At 41.8% G+C, this 24,197-nt stretch overlaps 1 protein-coding gene across 2 annotated transcripts in view; it reads left to right on the forward strand.

The window, feature by feature from the left end:
* The first annotated feature begins 1,090 nt into the window (after positions 1-1,090).
* The window catches only part of LOC124046024 (proto-oncogene tyrosine-protein kinase Src-like), a 41,461-nt gene continuing 18,354 nt past the window's right edge, over positions 1,091-24,197 (forward strand). For both annotated transcript variants that reach the window (XM_046365952.1, XM_046365954.1), the window contains exon 1: positions 1,091-1,503. The gene's annotated coding sequence lies outside the window, so the exon portion shown is untranslated. The remainder of the gene's footprint in view (positions 1,504-24,197) is intronic.

The raw sequence follows: 24,197 nt of genomic DNA on the forward strand, positions 1-24,197 counted from the left end.
TGCAGGCGTCTTAGAGGCCTCTTAAAGCTGCATTATGTGCCTTTTTGGGCGATCCGACAATTCAGACATTTTTGTTATAGATATTTCATTCTCATTGAAAGCAAGTCTAAGACGCGCTAGATCTGTTCTATGCTTCCCGTGCTTAAATTTAGTTTTTGTGTCTTTTACTTTCAGGTTTGGTACACTAGCATCAAACAGCTGAAAATATATTTCATAGCGGTTTAGATGGTAGAATGATTCTCTACTACACTATACTTGCTTGTTTTGCCAAGAGATTAGATTATTTCCAGGGATACACAACATCCTGAAATATATGTACATATGTACATATGGAACAAACTCCCTCACGACGCCAGGACAGCGGAGTCAATCACCACCTTCCGGAGACACCTGAAACCCCACCTCTTTAAGGAATACCTAGGATAGGATAAGTATTCCCTCTCACCCCCCCCTTTAAGATTTAGATGCACTATTGTAAAGTGACTGTTCCACTGGATGTCATAAGGTGAATGCACCAATTTGTAAGTCGCTCTGGATAAGAGCGTCTGCTAAATGACTTAAATGTAAATGTAAATGTAATGTTTGTGATAAAGAATAATATATTTCCCTTGATCGCGTGATGCTGAAAGTAAAAAATGACTCAATTTACGCCACCCTCCCAAATATTGTTTTTCTATATTTGGCCTACTGCCCTAAAATGATAGCATATTTTCATTAACCTAAAAATGTAGACTCAAGGACTGTGCCCAAAGTAGATCCGTTGATTTTTAATGACCTGCAGTGAGAAATGGACAAATTACCTGTCAAATTATAATGCATGATTATGTATAATAAATGCATATCTAATTGTGAACATGACCCGCCTTATCCCAATCACAGCCAATGGCAAAATTGTGGATACTTCCAAAATAGAGTATGTGTGTGGACTCCCACCTTTTTGCGGGCGGTGCTCAAATGCGGAACAATTCAAATGAGCCTAAAGCTAATTATGCAGAAACAGTCTATTAGGTCTCCATAGTCAGCTGTCCCAATACTCCAAATCCCTCCCCTTACCCCCTCCTATCCCACACTCTATGTTTTGGTCCTGAATTCTCTCTGCTTGTGTGTGTGATTTACTACGCGCAGCACTGAACGCAGTAGCCTAGATATTTTTCCATCGCAAAATCTAGCCATTTCTTAGGCAATTGTCAACCTGCTTGAAAGCCTACTCCCTTTCATAATTATTGGGATTAAAATTATTGCAGCAATCAGACTAGTTCTGACTGCCTTACGTACAGTGATTCTCGGGCATTCCCCGTCATGACCTAGCCCGCCCCTCTGGTTGAATGGATGGGAAACCTCATTAGTTCGACCATAGATTTTCTGCTGTGAACGTCGTCTGTAATCTGTTATCATTTTTGGGTTTACTTCGATGACGGATCTGTGTTTTCTGTCGTTACATTCGATGAACTATTGTCCATCTGGTAAATAAACGAGCAACGCAATACACTGGTACGCGTTAGGGTAAGTGACTTGTTATTTTGGTATTACGATGAAACCATTGATTGAACAGAAACAATGGATCACAAATGTATCCAGTCCGGCAATATTTATTGAAATGCATTCTGATCTCAACAATTCTTCTGATAGGCTACAGTTGATATGAAATAGCTCGCTGGATCAGGGTGCTGAGGTGGGGCTTTAAATCCAATAAATGATTTGAATGCATGTTAAGTGTGTGCTTACCATTTTACATAGATATTCAGTAGCTAGTACTATGATTGGGACACAAACCCCATTGACCATCGCATCATATTTTTCAAGTAGCTACATGTGTATGCCAATATGTAAGTCAATCAACAATACATTAGTGTGTGAGGGGGGTGATATGTTATAAGGTGTTGATATACACTGACTATACCAACCATTAGGAACACCTTCCTCAGAACAGCCTCAATTGGTCGGGGCATGGACTCTACAATGTGGCAAGCGGTCCACAGGGATGCTGGCCCATGTTGACTCCAATGCTTCCCACAGTTGTAAAGTTGGCTGGATGTCCTTTGGGTGCTGGACCATTCTTCATACACATGGGAAACTCTTGAGTGTGAACAACTCAGCAGCGTTGCAGTTCTTAACACAAACCGGTGCGCCTGCAACCTACTACCATACCCTGTTCAAAGGCACTTAAATCTTTTGTCTTGCCCATTCACCCTCTGAATGGCACACATACACAATCCATGTCTCAAATGTCTTAACAATCCTTCTTTAACCTTTCTCCTCCCCTTCATCTTCATTGATTTGAAGTGGATTTTAAAAAAGTGACATCAATAAGGGATCATAGCTTTCACCTGGATTCACTTAGTCAGTCTTTGTCATGTATACACAGTGTATAGACCGGTCTCTGCCGGTGCCTATGTCCTATTTACTAAACTATGGGCTGTGTCATATGCTCAGGATTAGTGTTATGCCACTCAAGATGGCTGGCCCTCGCTTCATATTTGTCGCCAAACCCACCAGCTCCAGGTCATCTATAAGTCTTTGCTAGGTAAAGCCCCACCTTATCTCAGCTCACTGGTCACCATAGCAGCAATTGAATTTATCCAACACAGAGTTGTCATAGTCCTTAAGCATTTTTGCAATTCGTTCCAGTCATTGGCAGCAGAGAACTGGAAGGAAAGGCGGCCAAAGAGGAGTTGGCTTTGGGGATGACCAGTGAAATATACCTGCTGCGGGTGTAGCACGTGCTCCAGCAGGTATGTTTCACTGGTCATCCCCAAAGCCAACTCCTCTTTTGGCCACCTTTCCTTCCAGTTCTCTGCTGCCAATGACTGGAACGAATTGCAAAAATCGCTGAAGTCTTATCTCCCTCACTAACTTTAAGCATCAGCTGTCAGAGCAGCTTACAAATCATTGCACCTGTACACAGCCCATCTGTAAATAGCCCACCCAACTACCTCATTCCCATATTGTTATTTATTTTTTGCTCCTTTGCACCCCAGTATCTCTACTTGCACATTCATCTTCTGCACATCCATCACTCCAGTGTTTAATTGCTATATTGTATTTATTTCGCTACTATCGCCTTACCTCCCTGATCTTCTACATTTGCACACACTGTATATAGACTTTTCTATTGTATTATTGACTGTACGTTTGTTCATCCCGTGTGTGACTCTGTTTGTCGCACTGCTTTGCTTTTGGCCAGGTCGCAGTTGTAAATTAGAACTCGTTCTCAACTGGCCAACCTGTTTAAATAGAGGTGAAATAATTCAAATAAAAAAAGATGACTTAGACAAATATTGACTCTTAATGAAGCGGTATCCTTAGCATGTCTAATTCCTGTTTTTGAACATACGGAATGAATGATGTTTTCCCCAGTTGAGTATGGCTATAAAGAATAATGACATTAAACTCTAGGTTTCAGTGTTGAGATGTAGGGAGTGGTCTACACTTGAAGTAATGGGTTCGCCTCAGCCTCATGGCAATTGAATGTATCCAACACGGAGTTGTCATATTCCTTAAGCACGCACACATAAGTTACACAGTATACATTCACTTTGTTTACGCCCTGCTGAGTGTGTTGTCTTGTACCTTTTTGATCTGCCTGAAGGCAAGATATTGTGTGAACAAAGGCAAAATTCTAATCTGAAGTCCAGAAATTCACTCAGAATTTAGAATCACAAATTTGCCAAGGAATTTCACTCTATTGAATTTGCCAGAAAATGGTCAGCTGTTCATCGATTATTAGATGAATTGAAAACACATCCTAAAATGAATATGAACTAGGAACCATTCAGTTGTGTGTTCTGTGAGGATGAGAATGAATGAGTGCATGAACAGTAAGCCTATATCTCTTTCTCTATTATTGAGGAATTATGTTGTTTGGCAGAGCATTCTGAAGCTATTAACATCTCTGTATAGGCTATATCCTTTCCAAAAAATCAGTTAATCTGTCTCCCAAAATCAGACACGCAGATTTACGCTCCATGGATATTTAGTTATACCGTTGTAATGCCCCAAAGCATACAATATGACGAGAAGAGCACTGCAGTCTTTTTAGTCGCCCTTTTATTTTCCTCCAGAAGATTTAATTTAAAATGTGCTTCTTTTGTAATAAAACAATGGGATATTTCAATATGATTTAGCTGATTTCTTGGGAGCCATCCTCTCACTCTCTTACACGTCTTTTCAGCTGGCCAGTCAGGCATGGTGGTGAAACACTCGTGACTAACAGAATCTTCCCTGGCTGATTTGGGGGACATGTCGAAGGAAAGGCCTCAAAGACAGAACTTAATGGCCCCTTGGAATCCTATGAAAGAATGTCATCCAGTGAAAGATTTGGCGCTTTATGTTGGTTCCGATGAGATCACTGCAAAGTGGCTCTTGAAGCAGAAATTCCTGTCAATTGGTGGCTTGGCCCCTTTTGTTCCCCCTATATACTGAATCACTCTGTCTGACAGGGCAGTACACTACACTGGGCCTGGCGATAGTCAATGACTTGCTTGTTTCTGAAGCCAGGCGTTCCAAGCCTTGAGAATGATCTGCCTCGGAAACAAGTTGTGACTTCCTTTCATAAAATGTCTTTCTCATAATGAAAAAGTCAAATGGAAAGGGCATTTCGACAGGCCTTGTAGAACTACTTGAGGAGTGACTCCATTACCATGAATCTCACTTGAGGCTGTCTAATATGTACAGTTTTGACCCTATATTATTGTCTTGAATTTAAATGTTAACCTAATTTGGCTGTAGGACTCAAACTGGGCAAATAGAATGAAAACAGAACAGTCTAGTTAGTTTTCTAGTGAAGATCATTTCAGGTGAGTTGCTCCAGGTCACTTCAGGTCAGAGGAGGATTCATTTGAGGAAATGTCTAACTACTTAATTAGCGGTATTATGAGTAGGGGTCTGGTTTTTTGGGCCCGGGGAATAGGATAGAAATGATGAACAAATGGTGGGATGATGAAAACAATAAGCCATACAGAAGTATAGACGTGCTGTTTTGTTGGTCCAAGTAGAACAGCACAACATTCCCTGATATCTGATGCCAACAATCCCCCTAAGTTTTGGCCTTCGGATGTATGATTCACAGTCACACTGCTCAGTGCAGTTGTATTGGTACTTTGGCTAGCTGGCGCGAGCACTGTGACTGTGACAGCCTCTGAACTCATTGAATTTTTCATGTGGCAGACGCACACTCCGACAGACACCAAACTTCTGTTGCTCTATCTGGCCCAGTTTTGGTGCTAATTAGTGCCCAGCGATGTTCAAGGGCAGCCATTTTAAGAGGGGAATGGAAATACCACCTGTTCTCTGTTGAAGCAGACTTTGTTTGGGGTAGTATTTCCGTAAATGGTGGAAGAGGACAACTTGTTTTTCCTTTTATGTAGGCCTATCCTTTATTTAAAAAGGGCAGACACATTAAGATTGACATCTGTTTTTAAGGTGATCCCTGGCTATCTTCACAGAGCTGCGTGGGGCTGTCTAAGCGTCATTGTAATTTACTGACAAAGCTTCATGTAAAAGTGTGTTTGTGAACGTGTGTGTGTAAAGGGAACCAAATGTATGACCTGGAGTGTATTACCAAGTTACAGGTTACAGTCAACTGGGCAGTGAACACCCCGCAGGATGTCACCTGAGTTACATAAGTAGATTTACGTAAGGGTGCACAATATGCAAAAGTCAAACCATTTGTTAAATCAATGTTAGTGTTTGGCTTAGCAACCACTGTATATGATAATAAGAATGGAAAGGGGTTGCACAGGTAGCTGCATGGAGAGAGGGCTGGGTGAGTGACTGCTATCTGTGGCTGTTTCTGTGGCTGGAGACATTTGAATTGAATATCTGATTGTGGTTCATTGAGCGGAATAGAACAGAGGAAGGACTGTGTCCTCTCAGCCCTCCCAGGGTTTCAGGCTACTGAGGCTAGTCACTTCCTGTTCTGGCCTAGCCTGCTCTGTGAACAGGGTGACCGGGGCCATACTTCTCATCTCAATCCCTCCACTGTTGCAAGGGAGTGTGGACGGGAAGGCTATCAGTCAAAATATCTTGTATGGATTTTCTTCTCACCCCCCCATTTGTCTTGACAGGAAATGGCTCCTTTGCATTCAGAGGTGTCTCTCTGTCTCCGTGTCTTAATGCAGTCACAGCTGGGCCACTAAGTCAAGTTGTATGACTGCTTGCGGCTTCCTCTTGTCCAGGGCTCCCTTAAAAATGGGACTCACCTCGTTGATAAATACAATTTTGAGATGCTGGACCAGCCTTGGTCTTTGTTCCTCTGCCCTGCCTGAAAATCACTATATTGGAATGGATTTTATGTAAATGTTGTATTGACAAAATTTGCCTCTCAAGTTGGACTTGCTGTCCTTTACCCTGTGGTTGTAAAATGACTGAAAAGACAACACAGACTCTTTTTGTCTGTACATTTTAATATGAGCACAAGAGGATGTAGGTGGATAAACAACACAGTCTCAGATCCTCTCATTTACAGGGGAATGGAAACACACAATTCTCCTTTCTGGATTCACTGTGTGACTTTAGTGTCTATCGTAACAAAAGACAGACCACACCTGCATCACTGTGATTCCTGTGGGGGCTATTTGTTGACAACAACCACTACTAAGCCAGAGCAGGTCAAGGAGAAACAGATAGGGGAATTATCTGTGAGTGGAAATGGGTTCAGTCATGCTTGAAAAGCAGCCTTTATCTATAACTGAGAACCTGTTCCAGTCCTCACATGGACAGACGAGCAGTTTTCCTGAGTGGTGGCCTTAGTTGCCCCTGAATGCCCTGATGCTTATCTGTGTGAGTGCGAGAGCTGCTCCCTGGGGTCCTCTTCCTCCTCATCAGTCATCTGAGCTGAGCAGCAGCAGCCACGCCCTGGGGACTGGAAGCTATACAGCTGGTGTATTTATTAGTGCACACTGTAGCAAAACATTATGCAATGAAAAGCAAAGCTAAGCTTTTCTTATTGGATAAGTCCAGGTAGTCCCTCCCTGTTGCAGTCTGTTTTCTTCTATTTAGTGCCTAATGAACATGGCCCTGCTGTCCCCTACCCAAAGGAAGTTGCCCCTGGTCCACACGCCTGAATGGCAGTGTTAATTTGAATATTGAAATCAGGCTCTGTGGTGAACAAAGGCTGATATAAAAGCAATGGAGGATATCGCTCCATTGATGGGGCCCTCACCCTAAAATCAGTTATGGAAATGATGTTATGTTTTGATGATCATGCGCAATTCCACGATAACAGAATTTTCACTTAAACATCGATTTAAAAAATATATATATATTTTTTTACAAACCATACAACTCTATGCACAAGGACTACTTTTTAACAATTTACACAATTGTTTTAATATATACATTTATTGGAATGACTGCAGATGCAAAGTTCGGTAACAGTTTGTGTCCACGTTTTCCGAAAACTCTGTTAAATATATGCTCCGAATTAATAAGATTCAACGATGTCTGCTGAAAGAATGGAGACCTCATTGAAAAAAATCGAATCCAATTTAATTTGCCACTTGCTTCATAAACAACAGGCGTAGACTAACGGTGAAATGCTCAGTTACGGGCCCTTCCAAACAATGCAGAGAGGGGAAACAAATAATAACACAAGGAATAAATATGCAATGAGTAACGAAACGTTGGCTATATATACACAGCGTAACAAGTCTGTGCAGGGGTACGAGATAATTGAGGTAGATATTGGTAGGGGGTAAAGTGACTAGGCAACAGGATAGATAATAAAACAGTAGCAGCAGTGTATGTGATGAGGTAGTGCATAAAGGGTCAATGCAGATAGTCCGGATAGCTATTTAGTCTTATGGCTTGGGGATAGAAGCTGTTCAGGGTCCTGTTGGTTCCAGACTTGGTGCATCAGTAACGCTTACCTTGCCGTAGCAGAGAGAACAGTCTATGACTTGGGTGGCTGGATATTTTGAACATTTTTAGGGCCTTCCTCTGTGCCTGGTGTAGAGGTCCTGGATGGCAGGGGAGCTCGGCCCCAGTGATAAACTGGGCCGTTCTCACTACCTGCTGTAGTGCCTTGCGGTACGATGCCAAGCAGTTGCCATAACAAGCGGTGATGCAGCCAGTCAAGGTGTTCTCACTGGTGCAGCTGTATAACTTTTCGAGGATCTGAGGGCCCATGCCAAATATTTTCAGACTCCTGAGGGGGAAGAGGTGTTGTCCTGCTTTCTTTACGACTGTGATAGTGTATGTGGACCATGTTAATACCTTAGTGATGTGGACACCGAGGAACTTAAAGCTCTCGACCCGCTTCACTATAGCCCTGTCGGTGTGTGCTCGGCCCTCAGTTTCCTGTAGTCCATGATCAGCTCCTTTTTGTTTTGCTGATGTTGAGGGGGGGGGGTCGTTGTCCTAGCACCACACTGGCAGGTTACAGACCTCCCTATAGGCTGTCTCATCATCGTCGGTGATCAGGCCTACCACCATGATGTTGTCAACAAACTTATTGATGGTGTTGGAGTCGTGCGCTGTCGTGGGATAACAGGAAGTATTCCACACCATTATTACAGAAAATCAAATATATTATGCTACCCTCTGCCTATTGGCTACATAGCCTATTCAAGCCCATTTAAAATACAGCGCTACCCCTTTTAAGACCAAAAAAAAGCTCATTACCCGACTCGCTTTTCAAAGATGTCTAGAAATGTACAAGTTTTGTGCTCTTGTAGGAAGCAATCCCTCCCCCATTGCTGACTACAAGTTATCTATAACTGGGCTAATAATTAACTAACTATCAACGGATATGAACACATGTGCACACGTGGCTACATGCGCTTGTTTTGAGATCAAAGCGAGAGCTGCATCTACTCACGACCGCTCATGCTGTAAACACAGTCAAGTTCAAAGTGAATGGCACAGATCCATATATGGCAATGGTATAGGCCTAGTGCAGCTCTGATTGGTTATGCCGCACCGGTCTGTGTAGCATTATGCCTACAACAAAATTGACTGCATAGTTAGTTTTGCATACTAAGTCTTGCATAGTTTGTTTTGCTTCGGTATGTTGCGTTGAAAGTGACTAATATTGCTTTGATTCAATCACAATTCCAACAGTAAAGGGAAAAGCTATAGTGAATGTCTACTTTTGTAGAAATATTTTTATTTATTTAATTTGACTGTTCTGTTCTGCAGGATAGTTCTTGTCTCATTGAAGAAGTGCTCTTGTCTGAAGCCTCAAGAGGAAAATATAATCAAAGCTTTAATTATTTCCACGCTAATTACGAACAAAACACAGATTCAGTCGGTTCTATAATATATGCCATTTAGCAGACGCATTTATCCAAAGAGACTTAGTCATATGTGCATGCATTTTACGTATGGGTGGTCCTGTGAATCGAACCCACTTACCTGGTGTTACAAACACCATGCTTTACCAACTGAGCTACAAAGGACCACAGTTCTAAATCCAAACATCCACTAGTCTGAAGAAGTCTGTGTTGTTGATGAGAACAACGATCAGTCTTCCATTAGTTCTGCTTATTGTTTTTAAGAATGGAAACATTCCCGTAACCTTTTTCCTACTCTAAGTTATTGTAAAACGTTTCTATGGCCTGTGGCATCATGAACATCTATCCACATCCTGGGTGTACGGTGTCTCTACCTGTTCCCAGAGCATTCCTCATGTGGGGTGTGTTAGTGAGAGAGGAGACAGGACCTGCCTTATCCTCCAATCTACATTCCACAACCATGACTGGGGCTGCCTCACTCGCTCTCACTGTTGTAACAAACCTGAATGCACAGACTGTACGTAGACACACAGCCCGCCCAACAAACCGACCCACTACACACACACAAACCTGGTTGTCTCATTCCTCATTCCTGTTGATGGCTCATACCTGTAATGGGGACTAATATTTGGGCTTGTGTGTAAGCACACGTGTTTAGAGTTGCTGTGATCTGCCATTTTACATTTTATTCACTTTTCCTGATGGATTTCTCCAATCTATTATAGACTATATATACAAAGTTATGTGGACACCACTTCAAATAAGTGGATTCTGCTATTTCAGCCACACGAGTTGCTGACAGGTGTATAAAATCAAGCACACAGCCATGCAATCTCTATAGACAAACATTGGCAGTAGAATGGACTTACTGAAGAGCTCAGTGACATTCAACGTGGCACCATCATAGGATGCCACCTTTCTAACAAGTCAGTTTGCCAAATTTCTGCCCTGCTAGAGCTGCACAGGTCAACTATAAGTGCTGTTATTGTTAAGTGTAAATGTCTGTCCTCTGTTGCAACACTCACTACTGACTTCCAAACTGCCTCTGGAAGCAAAGTCAGCACAAGAACTGTTCATTGGGAGCTTCATGAAATGGGTTTCCATGACCGAGCAGCCGCCCACAAGCCTAACACTTGGCTTTTAACGCAAAGCCAAGTGTCGGCTGGAGTGGTGTAAAGCTCACCACTATTGGACTCTGGAGAAGTGGAGACACGTTCTCTGGAGTGATGAATCATGCTTCACCATCTGGCAGTCTGACGGACAAATCTGGGTTTGGCGGATGCCAGGAGAACGCTACCTGCTCGAATGCATAGTGCCAACTTTAAAGTTTGGTGGAGGAGGAATAATGGTCTGGGGCTGTTTTTCATGGTTCGGGCTAAGCCCCTTAGTTCCAGTGAATGGAAATCTTAACGCTACAGCATACAATGACATTCTAGATAATTCTATGCTTCCAACTTTGTGGCAAACAGTTTGGAAAGGCCCTTTCCTGTTTCAACATGACAATGCCCATGTGCACAAAGTGAGGTCCATACTGAAATGGTTTGTCAAGAACTAGACTGGCCTGCACAGAGCCCTGACCTCAACCCCATCGAACACCTTTGGGAGGAATTGGAACGCTGACTGCGAGACATGCCTAATAGCCCAACAGTGCCCGACCTCACTAGTGCTCTTGTGGCTGAGTGGAAGCGAGTCCCCGCAGCAATGTTTCAGCATCTAGTGGAACGCCTTCCCAGAAGAGTGGACGCTGTTATAGCAGCAAAGGGGGGGGGGGGGGGGGGACCAACACCATATTAATGCCCATAAACATTTTTGATGAGATGTTCAACGAGTAGATGTCCACATACTTTTGGTCTTGTAGTGTATATGGTTCCCTGATGGGACTTCAGATTTCAGAGCTACATGGATTTTTCTTAATGGTAACAGTATTAGGCACTGCTGCCTAGATCAGAAGTTAAATGGTCAAACCCCTGAGTTACTGAAGGATGCAGCGCTCTCGGGTCTCTGTGGATGCTGGCTGGTCAGATGTTAGCTCAGCTGCTCTGGTGTTCCCTCTTTTTGAAATAAGATTGAAAAGTGCTAGAAGCATCATTGAAGGGTTATACTTCATAGAATCTCAGTGCCTTCTGTAGGCTTTGTAACATGTTTGCTAGTTTTCTCCTTTATTATCCTATATTTCTGCCCTTGTCATTTCTGTTGCATAGTTTTGGTAATCTGTTCTGACAGAGTTTTTATAATGTGAACAAGCAAAACCGTAGGGAAGAAAGTACATTGGCTATATTTTCTAATACACTTCTATACGGATCGGTGTGTTTTTCAACTACTTGTAGTTGACTAGTTCAGTAATATTTGGGAAGCAGGCAAAGAGGATGTTTTTCCTTGTCATGTGCCATAATAGGCTATGGATGAAATTGGTTTATTTTAAACATTTTCCTTTGAGAAAAAAGAAGGAATCCGCGCACTACTCTTGATAGTAACGCTGCTCTTTAATTAGCTTTACATATCGGCCTCACGGCCTTCGTCATGGCTTTTGAGAGTTTTCTTTTGCTTTCCTAGAGATCTTAGTGATGAAATGCTATGTATGTTATGATGTGAATATGAATTATGTCCCCATTTCAGATTAATCTGACGTTTTTCTTGTGCTGTACCCAATGATTTATGAAAACTTGCTTGGTAGGTCGATGTCCTCATTGTGGTTTTACAGATGTGTTTTAATGTTTTATGGACACACTTTGTGCATATTTATGAAATGCACGTTGTATTTGGTAGCACTTATTTGTTTCTCCCTCGACTCCAACCCCATCCGATCCATGGAACAGATGTGGGTGGGGCTATGTCTACATGTAAAAAAAAAAAAAACTTTATTTAACTAGGCAAGTCAGTTAAGAACAAATTCTTATTTTTAATGACAGCCTAGGAACAGTGGGTTAACTGCCTGTTCAGGGGCAGAACGGCAGATTTGTACCTTGTCAGCTCGGGGATTTTAACTTGCAACCTTCTGGTTACAAGTCCAACGCTCTAAAACCACTAGGCTACCCTGCCGCCCCAAAGGGTGCTAATTTTTAAAAACTCACAAAAGCTCTGACGGAAGGCGGTGAGGCTGGTACGTAAAAGCTTATTAAAGAGCAGTGTGCAGGTTTCTTTCTCATTTTATTCAACTGTTACCATGCACCTGAAACAAAAAATGTCTCAGATGTGCCAAGTGCCTTTTGAATTATACATTTTCCTTTGGAAATCTCTTGAAAGGATTGGAGAAAGAGACAGCAATGGAGAGAGTAAGAATTGTAAAAAGCGAAACCCTTAGAATTATGTTTTTCTTCTGCCTCACTCTCACTCACTCTTCATGTCCCTCAAACACATGACCACAGATCATCAGTCTCTGTGCACATAATAACCATATTCAGATGAAGGGAAAGAGATGGGGAGGATATGTGATTGTTTGGGGGCAATGGCAGAACAATATAGGGTACCCAAACATTATACATACTTCCGGTAAGGCTTCCAGGATTCCAAAGTGAAGCTATGGCAGAGCAGATTTTAAACAATTCAACACTAAATCAGCCATTCTATTCTTAGTGTAAATATACCATATACAATAGAAACAAAATGGATCTGCTTATGGTCTATAGAATGCACACACAGGTCATTGCAGTGCAGTCACGTTTTATTTTCATTGCTGAGCCCCAGATGCTTAAAGGCCCTGTGCAGTCAAAAACATACATTTTGCTGTGTGTGTTTATACAGTGTTTCCACACTGTGAGGTTGAAATAATACTGTGACATTTATGAAAATGCCCTTTTAGTGTAAGAGCTGGTTGAAAAGACTGATTTTGGGCATGAGAATTGGTCCAACTCCTCTTTCTCAATTCTCAAACAGAAATGGGATGTGCCTTTGAACTACTAATATGTTATTCTGGTCATGTGCGCCGCGACCGGCATAGCTAGTTCGTTAGCTAAGCTAGCCACTTGTAAGTAGAGGTCGACCGAGTATGATTTTTCTATGCCGATACCGATTATTGGAGGACTAAAAAAAGCAGATACCGATTAATCGGCTGATTTAATTGATTTATAATAATGACAATTACAACAATACTGAATGAACACTTATTTTAACTTTAATATAATACGTCAATAAAAATCGTTTTAGCCTCAAATAAATAATGAAACATGTTCAATTTGGTGTTGGAGAAGTAAATGTGCAATATATGTAAAAAAGCTAACGTTTGAGTTTCTTGCCCAGAACATGAGAACATATGAAAGTTGGTGGTTCCTTTTAACATGAGACTTCAATATTCCAAGGTAAGAGGTTTTAGATTGTAGTTAATATAGTATTTATAGGACTATTTCTCTCTATACCATTTGTATTGAATGTTCTTATAGGCATTATAGTATTGCCAGTGTAACAGTATAGCTTTCATCCCTCTCCTCGCCCCTACCTGGGCTCGAACCAGGAACGCATCGACAACAGCCACCCTCGAAGCAGCGTTACCCATGCGGAGCAAGGGGAACAACTACTCCAAGTCTCAGAGCGAGTGATGTTTGAAACGCTATTAGAGCGCATCCCGCTAACTAGCTAGCCATTTCACATCGGTTACACCAGCCATTAGGCTGATAGGCTTGAAGTCATAAACGGCGCTGTGCTTGCAAAGAGCTGCTGGCAAAACGCACAAAAGTGCTGTTTGAATGAATGCTTACGAGCCTGCTGCTGCCTACCATCGCTCAGTCAGACTGCTCTATCAAATCATAGACTTAATTAGAACATAACACACAAATACGAGCCTTTGGTCATTAATATGGTCGAATCCGGAAACTATCATTTCGAAAACTAAACGATTTTTATTTATTTCAGTGAACAGTGGAACTGTTCTGTATTTTATCTAACGGGTGGCATCCCTAAGTCTAAATATTATTGTTACATTGCACAACCTTCAATGTTATGTCATAATTACGTAAAATTCTGGCAAATTGGTTCGCAATGAGCCAGGCTGCCCAAACTGTTGCATGTGCCCTCACTCTGCGTGCAATGAACGTAAGAGAAGTGACACAATTTCACCTGGTTAATATTGCCTGCTAACCTGGATTTCTTTTAGCTAAATATGCAGATTTTAAAAAATATACTTATGTGTATTGATTTTAAGAAAGGCATTGGTGTTTATGGTTAGGTACAGTCATCCAACGATTGTGCTTTTTTCGCAAATGCGCTTTTGTTAAATCATCCCCCAGCGTTGCATCGATTATATGCAACGCAGGACACGCTAGATAAACTAGTAATATCATCAACCATGTGTAGTTATAACTAGTGATTATGATTGATTGATTGTTTTTTATAAGATAAGTTTAATGCTAGCTAGCAACGTACCTTGGCTTCTACTGCTTTCGCGTAACAGACAGGCTCCTTGTGGAGTGCAATGAGAGGCAGGTGGTTAGAGCGTTGGACTAGTTAACTGTAAGGATGCAAGATTGGATCCCCCAAGCTGACAAGGTGAAAATCTGTTGTTCTGCCCCTGAACAAGGCAGTTAACCCTCCATTCCTAGGCCATCATTGAAAATAAGAATGTGTTCTTAACTGACTTTCCTAGTTAAATAAAGGTATAATTGTTATGAAAACATGAAATCGGCCCTAATTAATCGGCCGTTACGATTAATCGGTCGACCTCTACTTGTAAATCCTCCAGTATGTGACGATTTGATTTCACAGGATTTGTTTTTGATCGGAAGCTGTAGAGATGGGTAAGAAATGGCACTTCTGTAGCAAAATATCATATTCATCCATTTTGTTTTGTATTTAAGTATTACATTCCCTGGTGTGGTGTTGCATTGCTCAGTTATACAGTTTAAAGCTGTTATTTTTACCCAAAGTCGACCTTTAATAGACCAATAAGAAAGCGTTCCAAACCTTTCAGTTTTCCCTTTCCTACCACTCATAAGATGTCAAACACCCGGGGGCAGCAGCACATCAATGGTACCACTGATGCAACTCATCACTATGAAGTTGTGCAGCTGTTCCTGTATGCCAGTGATCATAGAGAGGCGTGATCACTTCTCCTTTGACACCTTGCACCGTATTTATTTACTTTCTGAAAATAGACACGCCTTATCGCACCATGCGCTTAAGTTTGAACCAGGAAGCTTCAGCTGCTATTACGTTTCTGCTCGTTCTTTTTACTGATGCATCAAGGGTGCATCATCGCTTCCCATAGCCTCTCCCCCTCCAACGCCTCTGACATCGCATGGCCTTAGTGGATGACGAGAGTAGCCAGCGTAACATCATTGTTTCCTTTCATTTTTATCATAAGTAAACTGATTCAATAAGACAGATGAGCTCGTTTTACAACAGAAAAAACCCTAGTGAGTTAGGGTTGGAAGAGGAACTGCCAAGATGAGTTGGAGTTTGATTACCTGTTTGAATACGAACCACATGCCATATTCGTGCCCAGTAACACATGTCCTAGCAAAAATTATTGCTTGAGAAATTGATGTTTCCTAAAAAAGCTTTCCTAAAAATAAATTAAATACCATTTTTAAATTCTAAAACGAGCATGGTAAGTTACATATTTGTTACGCACAAAAAAATCCATCTTTAATTGGAGATTCTGCTGAATTACATATTGATGAACCATCTCTTTTAAGATCCTTAACTCTCAATGCAGGAGAAAGTGACTAAGGCTTTGGGTTGCTTGCTTCAGTCTCTTCTATATTTATCTGAAGATATTTTGCTAAGATAGCAGCCGTGAATCCTGAGCCCTGAAATCAAACACGCTTTTGTGTATATATATATATATATATATATTAGTACCAGTCAAAAGTTTGGACACACTTAATCATTCAAGGGTATTTCTTTTCTTTTTCTATTTTCTACATTGTAGAATAATAGTGACGACATCAAAACTATGAAATAAGACAGATGGAATCATGTAGTAACCAAAAAGTGTTGAAGAATCTAAAATATATTTTGATTTGTTTAAAGTAGCCACCCTTTGCCTTGACAGCGTTACACACTCTTGGCATTCTCTCAACCAGCTTCATGAGTTAGTCACCTGGAATGCATTTCAATTAACAGGTGTGCTTTAAGTGAATTGATGGAATTTCTTTCCTTAATGTGTTTGAGCCAATCAGTTGTATACCAGTTAAAAGTTTGGACACCTACTCATTCAAGGGTTTTTCTTCATTGTTACTATTTTCTACGTTGTAGAAATACTTATTCATTTTTGCCCATCTCAGTGAACTAATCCATTGCGGAGGCCTAGACTAAAAACCAATTTATGCTTGATCCAAAAATGTGGTCAGAGGCTCCATATGGAGGGTGTGACACAATTGCGGAGCTTCCAGAGGCATGCAGAGGCCAAATCGAGCTCTGTACCGCATCGCCATGTGCCCCCCCCTATTTTGAAAACAATGCCAAGGGCTCTGTATAGCTCCGCACTGGCATGATTGGTTGACCCTAGGTGGGGGCGTTTCATCCTGTATAAACACAAACTCACTTCTCTGACTTCAGCTAGGCACTGCTCTGTGAAGCGCAAGAAGTATGAATGCCTTGATTTCTGCCGAGGCCATTTCACCGTAAATGCGGCATGGCCAATGCAGACATAGGATTGACCATGTGCCCAGATGCCCAATGCACTTCTTTCTCCAGAATGCGCTTTCTCCCGCAAATTTGTGCACATTCATTGTTTCATAACTTCATTGTGTGAATTGTTTGCGTTTAATTGTTTAGTGTATATGTATTCCCCATCCTATGTAGTACATTTACCGTTAATTCCTATAACTTCAAATCTACAATGTTTCTTACTTTGGTCATGGTCATTTATTTGAATGCATTCAATATTATTCCATAATTTTTCCTGTTCTCATTGTCAGAGTGGACACGTTGTTTGCAGAGTGCACAACCTATGTTACACTTGTGAGAAACAAGTCTTTGTTTGATTTAATTCCACTTTTGAGTTCTGTCAGTTCAGTCATTGTCTTTTGTTTGCAGTGCTTTGCCAATAGAAGTAGACCTATGGGCTACGTGGCCTGCGTGCAAATGTAGGCATATAAATGTGCCCATTTGGGGATCTGATAGTATTTCTTATTGGCTTAACCCACCCCTATTGACCTGTGGAGCTTCTCAAAGTAATGTTTTCTTCACTTCAAATAGCAAGCAAATGAAGTCTGTTTTTACATCCATTGAGAATTACACTAGTTCCTCAATGTATTAGATTTTTATTAGAGCTCTCTCCCTTTCTCTTTCACGCTGAATGGTTATCGAAATGTCATGCTCTGATCCAGTGGAAACGTCATAAAATAGGCTTCTTATCAGTGCTTGACTTGGACTGAAATCGGTTCTGGTAATCGTTTTTGGTGCTGCTACTGTTTATATTTATGTGCAGGAGCTCCACAATACTTTTGAGCTGATATTCTATAAGAGGAACAGGAGCACAACAGAAGCTCCTGCCCAAGTCAAGCACTCCTTCTTATCCCTTGTGCAAATAGTCTACAGCTGTGTTTGTCCCGAGCTCACTGGCTCAGGAAACTCTGAGGGCCCAGAATATTTTATACAATGTTGCAAGTTTGCTAGTGCAAGCTTCTGCCAGACCCAAGTTAATGGTTGATACAATGTTTCAAGTTCGTTGCAGATAAGCCATGTGTAGCCAATGCGATTTATAGGATATTTATTTTCATCCGGTTATTTTGTCCCTGCAGCTGCAATGTAGACTATTTTTAAATAGTTGCCAATGGCAGTAGAAATGACTATTTTAGGTTTATCATTTTAATTTAGATTTGGATAGAATTTTGATTAATTACATGACAATGATTTTGAGATACGAAGATGTTATTACAAAATCTATTGAAACTTTTTTACGGAACTTTCCATATGTAAACAATAGAAACTGGAATGCAGATCAGTAGAAATGGTAAGATAAATTGGCATTCCACATTAGAAAGGTTGTCGACTCCTTGTGTAGCCTGTTACCGGCAACTTCGGGAGAGTAATGGCAGAATATGCAAATGCCAGCAGGAGCAGGAAGAGAATAGTTGGGTCAGGTGAAGTTTAAAAAAAAAATCTAGATATCTGGCACACTCTTGAGGCATCAAACCATAAGTTTAAAGCATCAGACAAGCTCAAAATAAAATTATTTGATTTTATTAAAACACACAGGGTGTGTCTATATATGGAAAACTACACATTTTTACATTTTAGAGTGTGTGGTCAAAAGAACAGACTACTTTCGGTCTACCAAGATTTTTTTTTTTTTAGTCGGGGACAGTCCTAGTGGCTTCATGACTGCTCTGAAGCTGTCCACATCAGTAGTGGTTTTTGTTTGCTACCTCCTTATTAGTTAAGCAATGATGATCACTTTTGGCACTCTAGGAGTTACCTCTCTTTGATAGTCTCGTGATTCAAAACAGTCAACCAATTTTTGTTTTTCAATTCCAAAATCAGTCAACAGCTTGAACCTCTTACAGAACCTCAGAGACGGAAAGATTTTGTAAATCCACTTCCCAAACTTGTGTAAGCTAACCATTTTTAATTCTCCATGTCTGTCTCTTAAGAGCCTCTTTATAAGCCACTAGGCATGGTACAGCAAAGTCTGTCTTGGGATGGTTGTAGGCCTATGGCTCAGTCAGTCAGAGTTGCGTGGGAAACAGTGCTGTGCTTCTGTCTAACATGGGTTGTACCTCGGTGTGGGCTAAATCTATGGATGATTCACACACACAGAGCTGCTGTGGGACTGGGGCTCGTCTCCTACTGTGTGTAGCTCAGATCAGATGGGCCAAGCTTGCCTGGGTGGGAGGCTCACTGCAGGGATGGAGAGAGACTGGCGTGCTGCGCTCTGCTCTTGCTTGCCACACTCTCAATTTGGTCACAGAATAGTTTGTGTCCTGGAATGACTATGCCTCTGAATCATGGTTGCAGAGAGCAGGGAGGGTGCTAGAAGTTGCTCCTCTCTACTCTTGTAACGCTCTCTAATTTTGTCACAGGATACTTTGTGATACCCGATATTGATGTGTCCTATGCTGAGTGACTTGACTGAATTATAAGAGCATAGAGAATGTGGAGTGGTATAAGTTTGTGCTTTGAGAGATGGAGTTGGATGTCGGGTGGTTCTGCTAGGGAATGAAGAATGAGTGAAGGAAGGAATGAAGCAAGGGAGAGATGATTAAAGAAAGCAAAAGGAGGGTTGAAAAAGTGAAAATATCCTACTTTTTTGTTGCTCTACGGTAAGTTGAAGTACCTTTTTTTCTATTTTTTTAAAACTCCCTCCCTCTGACGTCACAGGAGCTGTCCTCTGAACTAATCCCTTCTTATACAAAATGGCCCAGATTATTTTATGAGTTGAGCCTAAATTCCCAAATGATTTAATATGTGTTGCAGTGAGATTAAGAACTGGTGATAACAGGCCTTTAGAAAATCCATGGATCTGGGAACCCTGCCAGACCAGTGGCTCATTTGTTGTTGTGAAGTCGTAAATATGAAAGGCCTCCCTGAGGAAACAGGGTTGTAAGGCCAACCAGCCTCAGCCTCTGAGGCTTTTTTGGGGGCGAGAGAGCTGTCAATCGCGCTCATGGTCACACTGACTGGATGTTTTGTTTTAAAAACCGAAGGTGATGTGAACTCAGATTGGGTTAAGTTCCCCCCCTCCCCCCAAACACACATACTTGAGCAGTGAACGGGAACAGGACTCTCCACAGGTCAGTAAACTCTTAAGAGACTGCTGGGTAAAGGAAACTGGGTAAACGCTGCGTCCCAAATCATAGCACTTCCGCAATGCGTAATGTTTTACCGCAAACTCTGCACCAGAAGCAAACTCCTTCCTCTGCTACTCTTTCGTCCGAATGAGGCTACAATACATTGAGTTTCCCAAATGGCACCCTATCCCCTATGTGGTACATTGCTTTCGACCGAAGACATATGGGCCACTTTTTAAAGGGAATAGGCTGCCATTTGGGATGCAGGCCTGTGTTTTTACAGGACTCTCTGGAGATCAAACATAAATGGAAAGAATTTTCCGGGTGATTTCACTTCAGTCGCTCTCAGGACATGACCGACATCCAACCTGATAGCTCAGAGACAGCCAGGGAGACTTCCCTGTCTCTCTCTTTCTCTCTTTATCTGATAAACTTGCTGCTGTTTTCTGCACGTTTCTCTGAAAAAGAATAAAAGTGGGTGTACAAGTGCATTTGGGCCGTTGCTTGTGGAATGCCAGTGTCCTCTCATTCACTCACTCACTCACTCACTCACTCACTCACTCACTCTCACTCACTCACTCACTCACTCACTCACTCACTCTGTCTGTAGGGGAGATTTACTGTTGGGTGCCTTCTCGTATTTAGCACACTGCGGCAGATGGATTTGTCTAGGCAGGATAAGATATGTGCTTGCTGCATGTAGAAGTCCGACCGGTATATCCGGTCTTTCAATTTTGTTGTAGTCATGTTGTTCTGTTACAGCTAGTCTTGACTCCCCATATGGGATGTCATCACGGCATAGCCGAACACGATTACAGAATTGATGTTGATAATCTGGAGAGAACAAGCAGACGGTGGGCAGTGACGCAGGAAAAGGAGGGCCGAGCCAAAGCCTCCCACTTTCCCTGCTTTCCCTTAAGTAATTACTTAGAGAGCATTAAGATGAAGGAATACATCCAGGGCCTGATCCACGGCTGTGTCTAAAAAAAATAAAAAATAAAAGTTACATCTGTAGCAGTCAACTCCTCGCTTCCTCCATTCTTGTTTCCTCAGTTCCTCACCAAGCGTATTGGAGGAGGGACCTTAGATCCTCTCCTTCAATTCACTTTGAGAAGAATTGAGGAAGCAAGAATGACAGTCGGTAACTGTTTCGGACACAGGACCACATGCTGCAATTCCCTGGTTCAATGCTGGTCTAATTTGCCCTCAACCTTCTTTTTCTCAGGGAGTTGATGTGGAACTTCTGCCTAAATGTGAACATCGTTGAGCAATGACATGAAACCGTAGCCTCAGATATTACACCCATGAGCCGACCTTTCGATACTTGATGTACAGTACCTCAGTGTTTTGATATTTACCTGAATCCTTTCTTTAGCATTCCCAGTTGACGTTACCTGTGGCTCAGACTTGTCTCCAGCTGATAACGATAGTAGTAGCCTGGGAAGCAGTTCACATTTTATATGGTCCTTCTGTAGCTCAGTTGGTAGAGCATGGCGCTTGTAACGCCAGGGTAGTGGGTTCGATCCCCGGGACCACCCATACGTAGAATGTATGCACACATGACTGTAAGTCGCTTTGGATAAAAGCGTCTGCTAAATGGCATATATTTATATATTTTATGTAACAGGACAAGAGTTGAGCTATATGTCGATTTGTTGTTAGAACCTATGCGGTAAAATCATGGATTGGCCACAAAACGGCCGGCCCGGTTTTAATTAAAAGGAAATGCATAAAGAAATACAAAATGAGTTACTCCGTTGGGGTTTCAACTTACTGAGAGTTATAATGGTTGAAAACACAGGTTATGTCAGTCACTGACAGTCACTCAATTAGCCCATGTCAGCTAACATTTTTTAAGTGAGTAAATTAGTTTGCTAGACGATCAATTTGTAGTAATCATGGTCGAATTAGCAACCGATATATAAAAAAAACTGCAAATGTTTCTCTCCAACCTATGGCAAAAGGTGTACAATTGCAGCAAACGTGTTTTAAAACTACAACATTTTCTTTACGCCCCATAGCAAAATGTGTAGAATTGCAGGAAATTCACACAAAACTTAAATGTTTTGTTCGCAATGTGGGGGTGGGCCCAATAAATTGTACTTAGGGCCCCCAAAAGGCTAGGGCCGGCTCTGACTGCATATTTGGGTATGCAGACCAACGACCAAAAATCTGATGAGTTCAGATTCTGGGTTGCCCCCACCTCCATCAAAGTTGCCCATCCCTGGGTTAGATGTACTATAAGTTGCACAACATGTGAAAGAAGAAATGTAGTTTTTCCTGGCCCGAGCCTAAAAAACACACACTGTACTGAGCTGTCCAGGTCTCGGATGCATACAGCATGTTAAAACAATAGTTGATGTCTTACTCATGCAAATGGAATAAAATCATGATGATTATCTCTCCACCTGTCTGGCACCTGTTGTTCTGTCACTCATGTAATGGGAGGACTGCGGAAGGAAGGCTAGTGGATAAGATGGTATTTAAATGTCAAGCCTCACCACTGACGTCAGACTGCCACAATGACGACTTTCATGCTCATTATGTTTGGTTCCCCCCCCGTGGTTCTCCTCATGAGTTTTGTTTTGATTTCCTCTGTGTGGTTTTCAGCTGTCTCACTGGAATGAGCATGCGATTCTCACTTACAGTCCATCATCATAGTTGGCTACAGGGTTTCAATCTTAGCCCGAAAAAAATTGAATCAAGCAAGTCGCTGTTTTATTACTTTCATAATATAATAATATGCCATTTTGCTTACTATTTTCTCCAAAGCGACTTACAAGTAGTGTGTGCATACAAATTGATATGGGAAAGGGAGATACCTAGTCATTTGTCCAACTGAATGTATTCAACTGAAATGGGTCTTCCGCATTCAACCCAACTCCTCGACAGATTTTTACCTTGTCGGCTCATGGATTCGATCCTGCAACCCTCGGGTTACTGGCCCAACGCTCTAACAACTAGCCTACCGGCTGCCCCATATGGGTGGGCCCAGCGGAAATCAAACCCACAACCCAATGTCGTTGAACACGCCATGCTCTACCAACTGAGCCACGAAGCACCACTATTCATGAGTAAATGATGACTTCTCGATTATCAGTAAGGAGCTAAAAAATTAAGCAAAAACACTGAATCATCAGGGATTTCTTTTCTTTTTTAATCAATGTGTTATTGAATTAATAGGAAATGTTCAGACAAAGAAGAGATTTAATGTGCACCGTCTTAAATAGATTAATGACACCATAGCCTTTTGAATAGTCTGTTTCACTTTCCTAGTCTGAGATGATCCTTTCAGAAGAAACAGGAAAATGAAGAGGGAACAACAACAGAATATACAACAAACAACAACAGCAGCGAAGTGAAAAGACGACCCCCCCCCCCCCGTTCAGCCAAAGCCCATGAGACTGGTAGGATTTGGAAACCATTGCTGGTTTCTTGTGCATAATTATCCCTCATCACCCCCTGCCTTGCTGCCAGAGGGATTTTACTGGGTTTCATTCTGCATTGTAGTGAGTAGAGCAGGTGCTTAGTTACCTCAATCTTATTAGTCAATGAGGCACTGACAGGACCTCACTGGTTTATTACACAGTGTACATGCACAAAGGGCAGAATCTGGGTGGTATAGCGCTCTCTCTCTCTCTCTCTCTCTCTCTCTCTCTCTCTCTCTCTCTCTCTCTCTCTCTCACACTCACACTCACACTCACACGCAGTAGCTTGGGCATGGGCAAAGTGCTGCCTGTTTCAAACCATGCAGTAGCCGAGCCCACGCAGTGCGATCCAGGTCGGATCTATAGTGTGAATCGAGTCTATTCAAATAAATTGTGTTTGATTGTAAAGGCTTGCTGGGAGTGTGAGCTGACAGTAGAGTTCTTTGTTTGAGCAGTAGTGTAATAGAGGAAGGGTGGAATGCCCCAAAGCTCAGACGTTGAGACCCATCTGATGTTTACTTCACTCAGCTGTCTGAGACGTGGGTAGATTTGGTCAGATCTGACAAACAAGCTTTGGTGGAGTTTTGTTTTTGGATGTTAATGGGAGGAAATTCTGTAGGGAAAAAAAAGGGATTTTTTTTTCTCTCAGATCACATGGTATGTTAAGCTCTTGTTGCATGCTATAGTCTAAAGCTGATCTAGATATTACATTGATTTCCACTAATGAAATGGGTTCAGCGTATTCACTAAGAAACTGTTATGTGTATTACTAAATAAATACCTGAGACGTATTCAAATAACATCTCCATCATGAAAGTGCCAGTTGTGTGAAATGTGACTGGTCATTTGATGGAGACAGTGAGATGGTA

Source organism: Oncorhynchus gorbuscha, linkage group LG10, assembly GCF_021184085.1.
Source record: "Oncorhynchus gorbuscha isolate QuinsamMale2020 ecotype Even-year linkage group LG10, OgorEven_v1.0, whole genome shotgun sequence".
Classification (NCBI taxonomy): Eukaryota; Metazoa; Chordata; class Actinopteri; order Salmoniformes; family Salmonidae; genus Oncorhynchus; species Oncorhynchus gorbuscha.